At 37.7% G+C, this 13,923-nt stretch overlaps 1 protein-coding gene across 3 annotated transcripts in view; it reads right to left on the bottom strand.

Moving 5' to 3' along the window:
- NELL1 (neural EGFL like 1) overlaps positions 1–13,923 on the bottom strand; it is an 872,742-nt gene that overhangs the window by 282,370 nt on the left and 576,449 nt on the right. The gene's annotated exons all lie outside the window — the stretch shown is intronic.

Below are 13,923 nucleotides of genomic sequence, written 5' to 3'. Positions count from 1 at the left end.
TATCACCTAAAATCCATTGTTTAAATTAGGGTTCACTCTTCATGTTGCAAATTCTGAGTTTAGAGAAATGTATGACATATATCATCTAGTAGATTCATATAGAGTAGTTGCATAGCCCTAAAAATCCTCTCTGCTTTGTGTCTTCATGCCTCCCTCTCTGCAACCACTGGTAACCACCTATCTCCTTAGAGTCTCCAGAGTTGTGCATTTCCCAGAATGTTGTATAATTGGAATCATACACCCTGTAGCCTTTTCAGGTTGGCTTCTTTGACTTAGTAATATGCATTAGAATTTCCTCCATGTTTTTTCGTGGCTCTGTAATGCATTTCTTTTTTGCACTGAATAAAATTCCATTGTCTAGATGTACCACAGTTTATCTATTCACCTACTGAGGCACGTCTTGGTTGTTCCCAAGTTTTGTGAATGATGAACAAAGCTACTATAAACATCCATGCGCAAATTTTGTGTGGACATATGTTTTCAGCTCATGAGGGTGAATGGCAAGGAGCAGAGTTGCTGAATCGTATGGTAAAAGTATGCTCAGTTTTGTCAGAAACTGCTAAACTGTCTTCCAGAGTGGCTGTACCATTTTGCATTCCCACCAGCAATGACTGAGAGTTCCTGCTGTTCCATATCCTTGCCAGCATCGGTGCTGTCAGTGTTCCAGATTTTGGCCATTCTAATAGGTTTGTAGTGGTATCTCGTTGTTTTAATTTTCATTTCTCTGATGACATATGATGTGTAACATCTTTTCATATGCTTATTTGCCATCTGTATATCTTCTTTGATGAGATATCTGTTAAGGTTTTTGCCAATTTTTAAAATCAAGTTATTTGTTTTCTTACTGTTGAGTTTTCGGGGTTCTTTGTACTTTAGATAACAGTTCTTTATCAGATGTGCCTTTTAAAAATAATTTCTCCCAATCTGTGGCTTGTCTTCTCATTCTCTTGACAAAGTCTTTTTGCAGAGCAGAAGATTTTAATTTTAGTGAAGTCTAGTTTATTATTTCTTTCATCGATCCAGTCTTTGGTCTTGTATCTAAAAAGTCATCACCATACCCAAGGCCATGTATAACAGATTTTCTCCTAGAAGTTTTGTAGTGTTTCATCGTACATAGAAGTCTATGGTCCATTTTAAGTTAATTTTGGTGAAGTGTTTGAGGCCTGTGCCTAGATTAATTTTTTGTATATGTTGATGTCCAGTTTTTCCAACATCATTTGTTGAAAAGACTCTCTTTATTCCATTGTGCTGCATTTGCTCCTTTGCCAAAGATCAATTAACTATTTACATGGGTCTGTTTCTGGGCTATTATCTTCCACTGGTTTATTCATCTGTTCTTTTGCCAACATCACAGTGTCTTGATTAGTGTAGCTGCACAGTAAGTCTTGAAGTCAAACACTGTCAGTCCTCCAGCTTTGTTCTTCTCCTTCAATGTTGTGTTGGCTATTCTGGGTCTTTGGCTTCTACATACAAGCTTTGGAATCAGTTTATCAATATCTACAAAATAACTTTCTGGTATTTTGATTACGTTTGCATCGAATCTTGGAAAGAGTTGATATCTTGGAAACTTAACAATATTAAGTTTTCCCATCCATCAATATGGAATGTCTCTCAATTTATTTAGTACTTCTTTAATTTCATTCATCAGAGTTTCACAGTTTTCCTCATATAGATCTTATATATATGTTGTTAACGTTTATACCTAAGTATTTCATTTTGGAAATGTTAATGTAAATGAGACTGTGTTTTTAATTGAAAACTGGTGTGTCAGAAAGCAATTGACTTTTGTATATTAACCTAGTAACCTGCAATCTTGCTGTAATCACTTATTAGTTCCAGGAGGTTTTTCTGTTGATTCTTTCAGGGTTTCTACATTGATGATATTATCATCTGAAAATGAAGACAGTTTTATTTCTTCCTTTTCAATCTGTATACTTTTTATTTCCTTTTCTTGTCCTATAGTATTTGCTAGAAATTCCAGGGTAATACTGCAAAGGAGGGGTAAAAGGGGACATCCTTGCCTTGTACCTGATATTACTGGAAGAGCTTCGTGTTTCTCATCATGAAGTATGATGTTAGTTGTAGATTATTTGTAGTATTCTTTACCAAGTTGATGCAGTTTTTCCTCTACTTCTAGTTTACCGATTGCTTTGTATAATGAATGGGTGTTGAATTTTGTCAAATGTTTTTCTGCCTCTATTGATAGGATCATGTGATTTTTCTTGTTTAGCCTGTTGAAGTGATGGATTACATTAATTGATTTTTGAATGTTGAAACAGCCCTGCATAACTGGGATAAATATCACTTGATTATGGTGTATAAGTCTTTTTATACATTGTTGGATTCAATTTGCTAATATTTTGTTAAGAAGCTTTGTACCTATGTTCATGAGAGATACTGGTCTGTAGTTCTCTTTTTTTGTAATGCCTTTGTCTGCTTTTGTTACCAGGGTAATGTTTGTTTCATAGACTAAGTTATAAAGTATTCCTTTTCCTTGTGTCTTCTGAAATATATTATAGGGAACTGGTATAATTTCTTCCTCAAGAGTGTGGTAGAATTCACCAGTGAACACAACTGGTCCTGGGGATTTCCATTTTGGAAGGTTATTAATTGTTGAATCAGTTTTAAAAATATATATAGGCCTCTTCAGATTGTCTGTTTCTTCTTGTGTGAATTTTGGCAAGGAATTAGTCCATTTCACCTAGGTTATCAAATTTGTGTGAAAAGTTGTTCATAGTATTCTTTTATTATCTTTTTAATGCCCATAGGATCTATAGTGATGTTCCTCTTTTCAGATAGTAGTAATTCATGTCCTTTTTTTTCTTTTTTTGTTAGCTTGACTAGAGGCTTATCAATTTTACTGAAGTTTTCAGAGAATCAGCTTTTGGTTTCATTGATTTTTCTCTATTGATTTTTTTTCTTTTCAATTTCATTGATTTCTGCTCAAATTCTTAATATTTCTTTTCCTCTGCTTACTTTGGATTTAATTTGCTCTTCTTTTTCTAGTTTCCAAAGGTGAAAGCTTAGATTATTGATTTTAAATCTTTCTTCCTTTCCACTATATGCATTTATTACTATGTATCTCCCCCTAAGCACTGTTTTCACCACATTCCATGAATTTTGTTGTGTTTTCATTTTCATTTTGTTCAAAATATTTTTAAAATTTCTTTTGTGATTTCTTCTTTGACCCATATGTTATTTAGAAATGTGTTGTTTAATCTCCACATTTAATTGGGGATTTTTTCAGCTATCTTTCTATTACTGGTTTCTAATTTAATTTCATTGCGGTCTGAGTGCAGACATTGTACGATTTCAATTTTTTTGGATTTGTTAAGGTGTGTTCTATGGCCCAGAATGTGGTCTTGGTGAGTGTTCTATGTGAACTTGAGAAGACTGTGTATTCTGCTGTTGTTGGGTAAAGGAATCTACAAATGTCAATTATACCCAGTTTACGATGACATTGTTGAGTTCAACTATGTCTTTACTGATTTTCTGCCTGCTGGAGTTCGTTCCTTTTATTGTTGTTAACTTTTTAAGAAACTGCTAAACACTTCCCCAAAATGGTTATACCATTTATATCCCTACCAATGTAAGAGAATTACAGCTTCACATCTTCATCAACACTTGGTATTATCGTACTTCTATTTTAGCCATTCAAATAGATTTTGGTGGTAGTATCTCACTATGTTTCTGATTTGTGTTTCCCTTCTCACTATGATATGGAGTGTCTTTTAATATATTCTCCCAGATCAGAGCTACAAGCATTAACATCTGGTATTTCTAGAAATCAACCACTCAACCGTGGAAGGCAGGCAAACTCTTAGATTCCCAAAGCTATACCAGTATAGCCAATAAATATACAAGTATATTTATTGGCAAATAAATGTACAAGTATATTTATTGGCAAATTTTAAACCAGCCACAATCCCTTTCGCACTTAACTTTCGGGCACCACCACCCCTGATGTAGGTTAGCGGTTGTTTGGGGAGGTTGGTGACTTATTTACGAAGACTTCCAAAGGCTGTCAAAATTCAAGAAGATGAAGATGCAGACTTAATAGTGGCTACCACTATGTAACACTTGCCACATCTAAGGTACTGTGCTGAATATTTTATATACATCATAATCTGCCAAGGTAGGCATTATAGTTCCCATTTCACAGATGAAGAAACTGGCTAACACAGACTCTACAAATTCATATACTGTGAAGGAACAGAGAACTGCAACAGGTGAGGTGACTATTTCTAGGGGTCCTAGAGGCCTAGGCCAGTTTCTCATACTTGATCACCCTAGGATCTCATTGAAATGCAGGCATTAATTCAGTAGTTCTAGTGAGGGAGGGGAGCAGAGCCTTCATTTTCAAGTTGCTCCCTAGTCATACAGATTCCACTGGCCTCTTATCACACTTTGAGTAGCAAGGGCCTGTATTTACATCCTCACAAGGTCCGGGCAACTCGGGGCCAGCATGTGGTGTACTTAGAGGCTGCTGGGAATAAAGGAAAGAAGCAGTACTGCTCCTTTCTAAAAACTGATATAAAATGGCTATAAAGTAGGAGCCAGCTGGGTACCTGCTTGTCACTTAATATGGCACGTAATATGGATAACAGCTGCCCACCACCAGTGCCTGAGGCTAGAGCAGATGATAATACCAGGAGAGAATGCTGGCAGAAAAATAAACAGACCCAACTACACAATTTTGTTTCAACCAATGGGCCGCCCTTACATACACCCCAATCTTCTTCCTAACCTTGGAAAGGACATAAATCTTTTAAAGGTATGGATAAAGAAGGAAGGAAGCCCTGCGACTGGGAGTATAAACTGGATACTGATTGAGATTTTAATAGCCAGATTGACCTATAAACATCCCCAGATATTAGAAAAAGTTCTTAGCCTCAATGGGACAAAATTATGATATGTATATTCCAACATGCAGATATAAGAACAATAGGAGTGCCATGGTTTCACATATTTGAGTGTTAAGAGTTAAACTAAGTCTATTTTAAGTGTGACGCTAAGACAGTAAATGGGTTTAAGTAAGGGAGAGATATAATACAAGTTGCATTTAAAAAATGATCCTCTGGGAAGCAATTTGCAGAATAAATAATAAGGTGACTATTCTGGTGGCAAGGAGGCCAATTAACAGGCAATCACTGTGGTTCTCAAAAAGTGATCCCCAAACCAGCAGAATCAGGATCACCCTGAACTGCTAAGAAACGTAATCTCTTGTAACTATCCCTAGACATACTGAACCTGGAAGTCTGCAGTTGGGAACCCAACAATCTGTGTTTTAATGCTTCTGACGCATGCTGAAATTTGAGAACGACTGGGCTATGAAATGGTTCCAACAGGAAATGATGAGCAGTTGTACTAAGATGAAGGCAGTGAGGAAGGAGAGAAATAATTTCAGAGATATTTAGGAGATAAACAGGACTAGGCTATTGACCTGGGAGACATGGAATATTATTCTTAATGTTCTTAATGAACTGGGTGACTGATAATATAATCGATGAAAATGATGTACAACACTGAAAAAAGAGCAGTTGGGTTGGGGAAATAGAATAGAAAACGAGTTCAGTTTCACACATGATGTGTTTGGGGAGCTGTAAGACATCCACATAAAGATGCCTGGTGGGTGGCTTAATAAATAAGTCTGCAGCCCCAGAGAAAGGATTGTGGGTGATGACAGAAATTCAGGAGTCATCAACTTATGGGAGAAAGTTAACCACACAAAAGTATATGAAATAGCCTCAAGCAGAGGTTTTCAACGTTGCTTCTGCCATGACAGATGATGAATGGCATTCATATGAGACATGTTCCCAGGAGTATACTCAGATTGTAATGAAAACCAAACACACACACACACGTATGAACAAAAGTAGTTGGCCAAATAAACCACGGAATTCCCAAACTGTTTTTATAGGTCATATTTACAAAAGCATTTTACCTGCAAATGATTAGTAAAGCCATCTATTTACTGATCTCAAACATGACTTCTTTTTGAGGGAAAAATATATATATGGATAATCTAATATAAAAGTTACATAAAATTATATTTTAAAGACCAAATTCAGACCTCTACAGTTAATATTTAAAAAGTAAGCATGTACTAGCAAAGAAAAATAATTCATATTTTATGGTTAAAAAGTATAGCACATAATATTTATGTTTATTCATGATGTTAATATAAATGGTATTACTGCACATGTCCTTTGGATAATCACACTACCTGTGACTGGGAAACTGTAACTAGAGCCTCCTTCTCATTTCTGTGCTATGCAGATAAAGATGCATGCTTTCTTCATCTCTCTCCCTTTTTCAAAAAGTATCCATGGGTAAAATCAAGGAAACAAATACAAGTATAAATCCACAGTTTACAATTACAGTATTTCAAAACTGCTCTATCAATGCCACATCGATAACCACAGTTCCTGGGTATTTTCCGCAAACATAAAATAGGCTACGAATTATGAGCAATTCACTTCCAGCTAACTCTGATTCCACTTTTCCCCACACCAACAAGCCCACACCACTGAAATGCAAATGAGTGAATACGACATCCTTATAATGGTAACTCTGAGGTGAGTCTAATTATTAAAAATGTAAATCATTCACAGGAGCTTGTAACTCAATACTTATGAATAAGTGAGTGGTTTTGACATATGTCATAACTGACTGTGACACTGTAATGTGTCACATGTCACTAAGGTCAAGAAGTACTAGGCGAGGGCTTCCCTGGTGGCGCAGTGGTTGAGAGTCCGCCTGCCGATGAGGAGGACACGGGTTCGTGCCCCGGTCCGGGAAGATCCCACATGCCGCAGAGCAGCTGGGCCCATGAGCCATGGCCGCTGAGCCTGCGCATCCAGAGCCTGTGCTCCGCAACGGGAGAGGCCACAGCGGTGAGAGGCCCACGTACCGCAAAAAAAAAAGAAGTACTAGGCTAGAAAGATGACTGTAGACAAAGCACAGAAAAATTATGAAGACAAAACTGGGGACCATCAGTCTTCGAACCATGAGAGGAATAGAGATGAAGTGATCTGGGAGGCGGGAGGAGAACAGAGAGAAAAGGATGTCATAGAAGCCAAGAGAAGTGTAACACTCAAGGAATGAATTGTCAGCAGTATCAACATCCTCTGAGAGGTTAAGTAAAATTAGAAGAATGATGGGGTCACTGACCACAACCATGAGGCTGTATAGGTTAGTGATTGTGAGCACTGGCTCAAAAGCCAAACTGTCTGCCACATATAACCTCTGTAACCTTTGTAATTTTCATAACTTCTTTTGGAACTTATATTCTAGTGGGAGTAGACAGCAAAAAATACATGAATGATAGATGGACAGATAAATGGATACAGAGATAGATAAATATATAAACAAGCAAGAAACAAACACATAAGTGGATCTTTTAATGTCAGAAGAGAGAAATGCTATGTAACAAATATAAAACCTGTTGCCTTCAAGGAGCTTGCATTCTAGGCAGAGTTAAATGGAATGAATATAGGTGGAATACAAACTGGCAGTGGATGGTAAATGATTTGTGAGTGACCCAGCTGGGAAGTGGAAATGCACAGGATGGATTGACCATGTACATGGGTAGGGATGGTGAGGGAAAGTGTTTCAGACACATCTGAAAGACGGGCTAGCAGCAGATAAGTACAGAGGGAAGGAGAGGATTTCTGAGATGGAGGCAAAATTGAAAGGTCTGTAGGGTACACTAAACATTGCCATTCACCTGAAAGGAAAGGTTTATGTAGGAAAACAGTGGTAGACAAATGGAGAAAGTACACTGGGGTCAGAGGGTGGAGAACCCTGAATGGCAAATCTAAGAAATTTATGAGACCTTGAAGGCAGGAGAGAAACACTCAGGATTTTTGAAATCAAAATAAAAGGTTTTGAAAGATACCCCTTTAAAAAGGAAAACATGCACTTAAAAAAAGAGACAGTAAATTTTCAAGGCACAAGACCATTTATATCAAAGCTTTGCCTTAATGAAAGCAGAATTTTAAAATACACATACACTTCCATCTATCTGCACATACACTCTTTAGAAAACTCTTAATATCCATTTCATGTTGTCCTATAGAACCAACTGATTATGAACATTGTTTTATCAATAATTTTCTAAAAAAGATCAATGCACAGAGACATAATTTGCTCCATTTTCTCTGTTGCACAATTAATGCAATTTCTCACCTGTCATTCCATCGCTATTCAATAACCACTGAAGAGCTGACAGATGCATAGTTCTCAAAGAGGACTGTGAGGAGCCAGATTTAAAGTAATCCAGGGCTTCCCTGGTGGTGCAGTGGTTGAGAGTCTGCCTGCCGATGCAGGGGACACGGGTTCTTGCGCCGGTCTGGGAAGATCCCACATGCCGTGGAGCGGCTGGGCCCATGAGCCATGGCCGCTGAGCCTGCGCGTCCAGAGCCTGTGCTCTGCAGCGGGAGAGGCCACAGCAGTGAGAGGTCCGCGTACCGCAAAGAAAAAAAAAAAAAAAAGTAATCCAGAGATGTCCTCCTTGTTTTCCAAAAGGGGATACATATTGTACAATACTGAATTGGCTGTAGAAGTCCTTGTTTGAGGAAGAGCTACACTTATTCTTACACTAAGAAGAGCTTTTCAGATACAGTTTTCAATTAGTAAAGGAAAAACTCCCACCCTGCCAAAAGGATATTGAGGTAGGGGTGGGGAGTCACATTATTCTTTTCTGGGGTGAGAAGCAGGTTGGCTTTTGAATGAAACAGTAAAGTTTAGAGTCAAGTCATAAAACTGACGCTTAAGCAGCAACTTTGGCCTTTCTGGAAAGACAGGTGAAGACTCAAGATTACAGGTTAATTGGAAACAGCTTTTTATCTTCCCTTCTAACTCAACTTTACAGCCACATGAACAACTCTATTAAATACTTTTGCTATACCTAGGGCATTAACTATGCCATTCAATTCTCTCTGCTGGTCTGGGAGGATTGTTGTCTTCCAAGAACGATTCACGAGTATAATCATTATATTGTTCTTGAAGGCTCTGTATTTCAGAGGTTTCCCTTTGAACCAGGGTCTGGCAAGAGAATCTCTTTGTGTTAATAATGACTAGATGCATGAGTTAACAAAGTCCTCTCTGTTACACCTATCTCAGTTTTTAGTTCAAAACATACACACACACACATTCCACAACTGTTGACACAAGCTGAGGTAAACACACACTGTGGGTTTTCTTAAAAATTCCCAATTAGCCTGAAATCATAGTCCCTATAAAGCACACTTCATACTTGTTAACCCAGCATGACCCAGTGACCCAAGTTTTGCAATCAGGTTATTATAATAACTACAGAATCTGGAAATTAGAGGGGACTTTCTGAAGCCAGCTATTTTAGCCAGCTGGTTTATCCCCTGTCAACATTACAAAGTAGGTGTGATTACACTAAAAAACCTTCTCCAAAGGATTCCCTCCATTCTCCCCATCCCTGGCCTGCAAATGTTCTCCCTTCATTCAAGATGGACAACGGCCTCTACTGGGCACCATATCCAAGGCTGTGTGTTTGGTAGCACTTTATCTCCATCTGCAAAATGCAACTAGGAGATAGGTGTTTTATTTTCATTTTATAAATAAACATAGTGATATGCCAAGAGGATAAGCAACTCTTATTAAGTTAGCAGAAGATTCAAACTCAAGTCTCTTCCCCCTAAGCTTGTGCTCTTTCCCCTGCATCATGCTGCTTTTTCTCTCCTGTGCTTCTCCATGTCTCCATGTGCAACCTTCCCCCACCCACTCGTATCCCTGAGAAGGGAAGAAAGACTCTCACACAAAAACCAAATCACCATGGTGGACGTTCAGGCATCTAACAGAGAAACTGATGATTATGCAAAACTAAAAATATCCACAAAGGAATTTCCAAGTAAAGATGCTTAAATGCATGTACTTGCATCTGCTCCTTCCTGAAATCCCACTACGTTTCTATTTCAATTTTTATTTTTTGTTTTTGAATTGTAAAACTACAAGGGCAATGAGAATGACAGAGAAGACAAGACAATTTTGTAAACTGGAAAGCAGATGAAGGAGTGATGACTGACTTTTCAGATGTGATAAAGCTGAATCCTAAACACTCAGAGAGAAAAGCCAAGAAACCATTTGTTTTGCAACACGGAACCCCAAAGCCTCAGGAACTGGCAACAACAGATACCCCTGAGAGTGGCAGGTAAAGGTGCGTGGAAAGTCTCTTTAATAAACAAACACCCAGATCATCTTCCTTATTCTGCTCAGTTACATGACTGCCCCCAGCCACCAACCTAGCAGAAGAACGGACATTTACGCTCTGCTCTGGGGAACACTATGCACAACTAAATGCAAGTTCCATGCTGAATTGAGGGGAAATAAGTGAAAGTTCATACAGCAAACAGAGTGCTGACAGGTGGACTTAGATTCCCTGGATAGGAGTTTTGAAGAGCAGTTTCTAAGAAAACCAACAACTAAAAATAAAATATTTAAAGATACTGACAATCAACTGATTCTCAAGAGAATGGACCAGACCATCCTATACTGAATTTCACTGTCAACCATCACATCTCCATTTGCACAGAACTTTCAATTCATGTGTTATTATCCATATGTTAAGTGAGTGAAGAGCCAGGTTCAAACATGTGGAAAAGCTTCTGACATAAAAGACAGAAGCCAAAGCAAATCAGTAGACAGAAGCAATGAGGAGGATATAGGGACTCCATTAAGAGAACATTTCTGATACTCATATCAGATAAAATAGACTTTAAAATAAAGAATGTTACATGAGACAAGGAAGGGCACTACATAATGATCAAGGGATCAATCCAAGAAGAATATAACAATTATAAATATATATGTACCCAACATAGGAGCACCTCAATACATAAGGCAACTGCTAACAGCTATAAAAGAGGAAATCGACAGTAACACAATAATACTAGGGGACTTTAACACCTCACTTACACCAATGGACAGATCATTCAAAATGAAAATAAATAACGAAACAGAAGCTTTAAATGACACAATAGACCAGACAGATTTAATTGATATTTATAGGACACTGCATCCAAAAACAGCAGATTACACTTTCTTCTCAAGTGTGCATGGAACATTCTCCAGGACAGATCACATCTTGGGTCACAAATTAAGCCTCAGTAAATTTAAGAAAATTGAAATCATATCAAGCATCTTTTCTGACCACAACGCTATGAGATTAGGAATGAATTACGGTAAAAATACGTAAAAAACACAAACACATGGAGGCTAAACAATATGTTACTAAATAACCAAGAGATCACTGAAGAAATCCAAGAGGAAATCAAAAAATGCCTAGAGACAAATGACAATGAAAACACGATGATCTAAAACCTATGGGATGCAGCAAAAGCAGTTCTAAGAGGGAAGTTTATAGCTATACAAGCCTACCTCAAGAAACAAGAAAAATCTCAACTAAACAATCTAACGTTACGCCTAAAGGAACTAGAGGAAGAAGAACAAACAAAACCCAAAGTTGGCAGAAGGAAAGAAATCATAAATATCAGAGCAGAAATAAAAGAAATAGAAACAAAGAAAACAATAGCAAAGATCAATAAAACTAAAAGATGGATCTCTGAGAAGATAAACAAAATTGAGAAACCATTAGCCAGACTCATCAAGAAAAAGAGGGAGAGGACTCAAATCAATAAGATTAGAAATGAAAAAGGAGAAGTTACAACAGGCACTGCAGAAATACAAAGCATCCTAAGAGACTACTACAAGCAACTCTGTGCCAATAAAATGGACAACCTGGAAGAAATGGACAAATTCTTAGAAAGGTATAACCTTCCAAGACTGAACCAGGAAGAAACAGAAGATATGAACAGAGCAATTACAAGTAATGAAATTGAAACTGTGATTAAAAATCTTCCAGCAAACAAAAGTCCAGGACCAGATAGTTTTACAAGTGAATTCTATCACACATTTAGAGAAGAGCTAACACCCATCCTTCTCAAACTCTTCCAAAAAACTACAGAGGAAGGAACACTCCCAAACTCATTCTATGAGACCACCATCACCCTGATACCAAAACCAGACAAAGAGACTACAGAAAAAGAAAATTACAGACCAATATCACTGATGAATATAGATGCAAAAATCCTCAACAAAATACTAGCAAACAGAATCCAACAACACATTAAAAGGATCATACACCATGATCAAGTGGGATTTATCCCAGGGATGCAAGGATTCTTCAATATGTGCAAATCAATCAATGTGATACACCATATTAACAAATTGAAGAATAAAAAACATATGATCGGGGCTTCCCTGGTGGCACAGTGGTTGAGAATCTGCCTGCCAATGCAGGGGACACGGGTTCGAGCCCTGGTCTGGGAAGATCCCACATGCCACAGAGCAAATGGGCCCATGAGCCACAATTACTGAGCCTGCGCGTCTGGAGCCTGTGCTCCACAACAAGAGAGGCCGCAATAGTGAGAGGCCCATGCACCGCGATGAAGAGTGGCCCCCGCTTGCCACAACTAGAGAAAGCCCTCGCACAGAAACGAAGACCCAACACAGCCATAAATAAAAATAAATAAATTTAAAAAAAAACATATGATCATCTCAATAGATGCAGAAAAAGTTTTTGACAAAATTCAACACCTATTTATGACAAAAACTCTCCAGAAAGTGGGCACAGAGGGAACCAAACTCAGTGTAATAAAGGCCAGATATGACAAACCGACAGCAAACATCATTCTCAATGGTGAAAAACTGAAAGCATTTCCTCCAAGATCAGGAAGAGACAAGGATGTCCACCCTCACCACTATTATTCAGCATAGTTTTTGAAGTCCTAGCCACAGCAATCAGAGAAGAAAAAGAAATAAAAGGAATACAAATTGGATAAGAAGAAGTAAAACTGTCACTGTTTGCTGATGACATGATACCAAACATAGAGAATCTTAAAAATGCCACCAGAAAACTACTAGAGCTAATCAATGAATTTGGTAACGTTGCAGGATACAAAATTAATGCACAGAAATCTCTTGCATTCCTATACACCAATGATGAAAATTCTGAAAAAGAAATTATGGAAACACTACCACTTGCCACTGCAACAAAAAGAATAAATAAAGTACCTAGGAATAAACCTACCTAGGGAAACAAAAGACCCGTATGCAGAAAACTATGATACTGATGAAAGAAATTAAAGATCATATCAAGAGATGGAGAGATATACCATATTCTTGGATTGGAAAAATCGATATTGTGAAAATGACTTTACTACTCAAAGCAGTCTACAGATTCAATGCAATCCCTAACAAATTACTTTTTACGGAACTAGTACAAATCATCTTAAAATTTGTATGGAGACACAAAAGACCCCGAATAGCCAAAGCAGTCTTGAGGAAAAAAAACGGAGCTGGAGGAATCAGACTCCCTGACTTCAGACTATACTACAAAGCTACAGTAATCAAGACAATATGGTACTGGCACAAAAACAGAAACATAGATCATTGGAACAAGATAGAAAGCCCAGAGATAAACCCACACACTATGGTTAAGTAATCTATGACAAAGGAGGCAAAGATATACAATGGAGAAAAGACAGTCTCTTCAATAAGTGGTGCTGGGAAAACTGGACAGCTACATGTAAAAGAATGAACTTAGAACACTCCCTAACACCATACACAAAAATAAACTCAAAATGGATATGAGACCTAAATATAAGACCAGACACTATAAAAGTCTTAGAGGAAAACATAGGAAGAACACTGTATGACATAAATCACAGTGAGATCTTTTTTGATCCACCTCCTAGAGTAATGGAAATAAAAACAAAAATAAACAAATGGGACCTAGTGAAACTTCAAAGCTTTTGCACAGCAAAGGAAACTATAAACAAGACGAAAAGACAACCCTCAGAATGGGAGAAAATATTTGCAAATGAATCA

This window comes from Delphinus delphis, chromosome 8 (genome assembly GCF_949987515.2).
Source record: "Delphinus delphis chromosome 8, mDelDel1.2, whole genome shotgun sequence".
In the NCBI taxonomy this organism is placed as follows: Eukaryota; Metazoa; Chordata; class Mammalia; order Artiodactyla; family Delphinidae; genus Delphinus; species Delphinus delphis.
This window is presented reverse-complemented; position numbering and strand designations above follow the sequence as displayed.